At 41.2% G+C, this 5,883-nt stretch overlaps 1 pseudogene; it reads left to right on the top strand.

Annotated features, from left to right (window-relative positions):
- The first annotated feature begins 337 nt into the window (after positions 1 to 337).
- Positions 338 to 448, top strand: LOC130036971 (uncharacterized; annotated as a pseudogene).
- Positions 449 to 5,883: the final 5,435 nt, after the last annotated feature.

Below are 5,883 nucleotides of genomic sequence, written 5' to 3'. Positions count from 1 at the left end.
ACTTTAGGTACCAGATGGTTGCCCTAGGCAAACACTGAAATGCCATACACCATTTATTTATTCTAATTTTTTTTTTTCAAATTAAAGAGATGCATCGAACTCGGGTCGGCCATGTTGGCTGTGTGCAAGGCAAATGCCCTACCGCTGTGCTATCAGTCCAGAGATGCATCATAGTTAATTGATTGTTAATAAATGTTCTGAATTTTGAGATGCTGTCAACTGTGGTTGATTTTGGGAGTGGCTCAGTGTTGAAGGAGGAGCTGGGAAAGAATGGGAAGTTAGATAGAGGAAAAAGGGGGAATAGACAAGACTCTAAGAAATACAAACATGGTCCAGGGCAGGGGAGATACCATGATCATGTAGGTGGTTTTCCCAGGGTGAGGCCCATCCATTGCACTTGGGATGTGCTGACCCCTGCGATTTCCCCAAATGTGGGAAACTCGACTGCATAAAGCCCTTAAGAGGAGAAATTGCATGGGCCTGATGAAGAGTGGGGTAGGGTCAGAGGAAGAGTAAGCTGACAGTGCATTTGCTCTGCAAGCAAGAAGGACACAGTTCAATTCTTGCAATCTTTTATGGTCCCCAGAGACCCACCAGATGTGAAACTTGACCACAGAGCCAAGAGTAAGACTAGAGCACAGTCAAGTATGCCCATCACTGGTGTCCTCGAAAAAAATGGGAGAAATGGCACGGTTTGCAGTTTTCGGTTAAAATAATAAATTTGGAATAGGCTGAGGAAGGCAGATGAGTCTAAGATGATGAGAAGAAAAGTAAAAATTCTTCCATAGAGGCTGTGTTTACACCTCATGGCCTCCTTTGGAAAGGAAGCAAATTTGAGACACATCACTAAAAGTTTTGGGTGGTCTATCCATAAATGATGGTTGGGGAATGCGAACACATACACTGTGGAATAAACCTACCAGATGAGTGATCAATTCCCTCAGAGTCATTCAAGGATGACTCTTAACAAGGAAAAAGCCAAGAGAACAGTTGACGCATGAAGCCTGAAGATCAGCTCCTGGTAGATGCTAAGATAAGACACCATGTCCTCGAGCCCTCTTTTCAGCACCCCTAGCTGCACAATTTCAATTATTCCCAACAATATTCATAGTTGCTATCATGGTGACACTTTACTAGTGAGTTTCAACAATGCGGTCCATTGCCTATGTAAGTCTTTGAATTTGTAAACTCCCCAAGTTAGCCAAGCCAGCTTTCAGGAAATTTCTGGTGGCGGGAGCTCAAATTATATTAGCTTGAGGGGCTGGTCTTTGGTCTTCCATGGTCGCTGTTGCCTGTAGCTTTCTCTAAACATCGCTTTTAACTGCAGCTCACACAAGAATCAACTTTATAAATGACGTTGTGGTTCCATTGTGGTAGGTACCATACAAAGACATGCATCCTAGGTCACCACTCCCAAAGCAGTTAGTACGAATTGACCTTGAGCCTGGAAGGTTGTGATAGAAAGAGATGGTCCTAGGAGAGTTAATGTGGTGATGGATGGTTGGAAAGGAAACCGGGAAGGGTAGCGAAGTGGAAATCTGGTGATCATCATGGGATAATTGGTGGATTTTTTTCAAATACGTTAAAATATTTTTGAAAATGAAATTCAAGACAAACATACGAAAATAAGATAGGTTCCAAAGTACAGTTTACATATAAGACCCAGAAAGCTGAAAGGGCTGGCATTCCTTCTGGAGCTTTTAATCATACCGTTTACTAAATATGTTATTTTCACATCAATTACCTGTGGAGAGGAATAGTGAGAAACAGAATGCCACCAGAAAAGCAAACTGGATGACCACCTTCATTAAAAGCCAGGTGGAAGGTGTTCACATGGATCCCAAGTGCAAATATATGTTAACAGGAACATATATTTAACCAACTCTGCTTGGTACCAGTAATAACTTTGTTGAAAATGGGGGGAAATGAAAGCAGTTTCTGACTGACATGAGACTAACCAGTTAATAGATTTTCTCAGGAAAGGGTAGTTGACTGGCTGGGAACAGAAAAACGTGAAAAGTGTTTTGCTACCTTTAATGTATGGCTGGAGGGAATTGATCCCAGAAATCACTTAAAACTAACAAGCTTCAACTCTCTTGAAGGAATGTTGTATTCTTAATCACTTAATCACTTAACTTCCCGTTAGTCTTCGATTTGCTTGAGCGGGTGCCAGTAACATCTCCATTTGTCCCTGGCGCGTGCTAGTGTAGCCCAATGGCATCTGTTCGCTCCGGGAACATGAAGGGCCTCAAACCGATCGTTAATGATCTTGACGAAGAAGTCAGACCATCTGGAAGTTGGGCGGCCACGCGGTCTTTTGACATCCCGAGGAATCCAGTCGGTAACAGCTCTAGTCCAGCGGTCGTCTTTAAATCTCATTACGTGACCAGCCCATCTGATTTTCGACACCTCGGTAAATGAGACAGCGTCCCTGATTCTTGATCGGCGATGGATGTCAGAACTCCGGATTCTTTCTCTCAATTGAGTGAAACGTGATATTCCAAGCATAACTCTTTCTATTCTTCCTTGGGAGACCTGAATACCATTCTCATCTTGTTTGCGTAGGGCCCAGGTCTCTGAGGCATATGTTAATGCAGGAAGAACAGTGGAATCAAAGAGATGTGCCCAGAGCCGGAGGTTCTTCATCCTCTTAGCTATTTCTTCGACGTTCTTGAAGGCATTCCAAGCCGCTCTCTTCCTCCTGCACAGCTCGGGTGCCAGGTCATTTGTCATGTTGACCTCTCGAACTAGGTGCACATACCTGATGCTTTCGGAGATGGTCGTTTCGTTGAGAGCGAATGGGGCATCAGGAACAAGGCTGCTTCTCATAAACATTGACTTCATAAGATTCAGCTGCAGTTTTATCTTCCCACACTCACGGTCAAAGTCGGCCAGCATCTATCTTCGTTGTCTACGCACCAACATCTTATTATGATGAAAGAGAAATCGAGAAGTTCTACATGGAGCTAGAGAAGTTCTATAAAGAAGACCACACCTTCTACAAGATCATTGTGCGTGATTTTAATGCCAAGATAGGACCGAGAAGATCATCTGAAGAACTTCACATCAGGATCCATGGCCTAGAATGGAACGAACAGGGTGAGAGACTGTCAGAGTTCATCATGTTGACCAAGACCATTCATGGTAACTCACAGTTCCAGAAGGCAGAATCTAAACGATGGACATGGGAGTCTCCCGGTGGAGGATTCCACAACGAAATAGACCACATCATATTCACTTGACGGTTTTGCCTGACAGATGTCACTGTTGTGCCAAAATTTCGAACGGGATCGGACCACCGTCTCCTTCGTGCAAAATTCTACTTCACAGAGCAGGGAGAAAGGGCTACAAAGTTCAAAAAGAGAACTCTCAGAATGACCACCAACTGTGAACTCTTTGGTACTATTGCGGCAACATGGGAAGATGCCATTGTTGACAACATTGACGAGGAATATGATCGACTGGTTCAGCACCTCCATGTATGGGCGAGGAATTCCAAGAGAGAGATAAGCACAAAAAATCGCCTTTCTTCAAAAACTCTTGAGCTAATTCGCCAGCATGGTTTGGCGCATGCCTCAGGCAACCGCAAGCTAACATCCGAGCTCGCAAAGCAGTGCAGAGATGCGATCAAGGAAGACCTGAAAGAGAGAAGAGCAGAAGTACTGGTAGATGTGGCAGAAGCCGGGAAAAGTATTCGTAACACCCGCCTGTCCTTCGCCAACTACAAGACCAAGATGACTGCCCTCTGACGTCCTAAATGGATCCATCACATCCTCCAGAATGGCAATGGAGAAGATTATCCAATTTCTATTACTATAAATTGTTTATTGAGATATTATAATTGTAATGTTTTCAAGCTAAGATTACATTGATGTGGACATTTATATCTATTTGTCTACTTTTCTAATTGTTTCCTTAATATCAATACTTAAAAGCTAACTTACTTATGACTGGATATGTAGCTCAGGACAAAAGAACTTGGCTTGCATGTATGAAATTTTGGTTTCTATTTTTAGCACTATAGAAGCAAAAGCAAAATCATTAACTGTGTTTGGAAATATGCTTCAGTGGTAAAATATTTGCCGCACATTTCTGAGGTTATGAGTTTGATCCTTGAATTTTCTTATACACACACGAAAGCTAACTTACAACAAAGTCTCACACTGGAGACCTAACTGGGCCCGCTCAAGAAAATCGATGAACAATGTGAGGACAGTGACAGTGACATTGACTTAATGAACATTAAACTGCTTTAAGCTATATATTGCCTAACTATTATACAGATTTATTTCTCAATAAAATAACTTTAAAAGGCCTATTTTCTAGCATCTTTGCTAGGGAAAGATAGCACCTGATATTTCAATACTCGTAATTTGGGGGACATTTTAATTTATCATTTTATTTTGTGCTCTTTGTCTACCAGTGAACTTGAAAATTGCTCTTGTGTGGTACTACATGGAAAATATTATGCTATGGGAAATGAGTCAGAAACAGAGGGACAGACATAGAAAGATTGCATTCATCTGGGTAATATAAAGTAACAAAATAAGACACTAACACACAAGTACAACTGTCATAAATACCAGGTTGTTCACTCCATGACTTAGAGGCCAGCTTTACTCTCTAGGGGTAAAGGCAGTGCAGATAGAGAATGGAGCACCCAATAAAGGGTGCTGGGAAGATCTGCCCAGGATGGGAGATGCCTGTTGAAATTAGTCTATGGACCGAACAGGATTGCCACCCAATGTCCCTTTTGTAGATCATAGCACCCAAAAGGAGAGATAGAACAAAAGGTAGTGCCCTACCAAAGAGGCAGGGTGTGATGGGGGATGGGGAGTAGGAGGGATACTTGGATTGGTGGGAGTGGAGATTGGCCACTGGTGGTGGGATGGGTACTCGATCACTGTATAACTGAAACCCAAGTGCAACAACTTGTAAGTCTAAACTATACCTCATGGTGTTTCATAATAAAACAAAACAAAACAAAACAAATTTCAAAAAAAAAGAAAATTGCTCTTGTGTTTACTAGTCATTTACACTTCTTTCAATAGACATTATATGATCATGGTTTATGCTTATTTTTTCTATCAAGTTTAATAGCGAAATATTGATTTATTTCACAACACTAATTTTTTAAAACCATTCATCCTTGGCCTATCATAATAATTGCCAGTATTTGTTGGTGTTGCTGGTTTTTTGATCACTTAATTTGCTTTTTGTCCTTTTCTTTCAGATTGTAAAATTTTGGACAAGTGAGCATATGTTTTCCTTTATCTTCTACAGTTTTAAACTGAGAACAATTGTTAGTCTTGTACAATTAAAATACCTTTGCATTTACTATTTCTTCTCATTTGATTTACTTTAACACATCTAGATTCATCTACAATTTATCCTAGTATGTCTTGTAATATTGAAAGAAACCACCATTTTTTTCAATCATAGCACTGTAGCACTGTCCTCCCGCGGTTAATCTATTTGCTGTAGCGGGAACCTGTAACATCTTACACCAAATTGTGAGACTTGTTGTCACTGATTTTGGCCTATCGAATAGGTCATGGGGAGCTTGCCAGGCTTTTGCTATGTGGACGAGATACTTTGGGTAATTTTCCGGGCAGAGGAATCGGAATCAGGGTTGGCCTCCTGCAAGGCAAATGCCCTACCCGCTGTGCTGTGAACGTTATCTAAAATATACTAGTAATAACAAATGTTGTTTCTTTAACAGTGCAATATAAAAGATTATTTAGTAATTTTCTTGATTTGTTAATGAAATAGCTAAGCTCTTGAGTAACATGGGAGTATTTTTCTAACACAGGAGTCTGAGGAAAGTGAAACTGTTATAACTGTCTTGTAGGATTCCATCTCCCTAGCCTGCTTCATTCTACC

The sequence above is a fragment of the Sorex fumeus genome, unplaced genomic scaffold, assembly GCF_029834395.1.
Source record: "Sorex fumeus unplaced genomic scaffold, SorFum_2.1 ptg000070l, whole genome shotgun sequence".
Classification (NCBI taxonomy): domain Eukaryota; kingdom Metazoa; phylum Chordata; class Mammalia; order Eulipotyphla; family Soricidae; genus Sorex; species Sorex fumeus.
The sequence above is the reverse complement of the archived record's forward strand: the minus strand, read 5'-3'. Positions and strand labels throughout refer to the sequence as shown.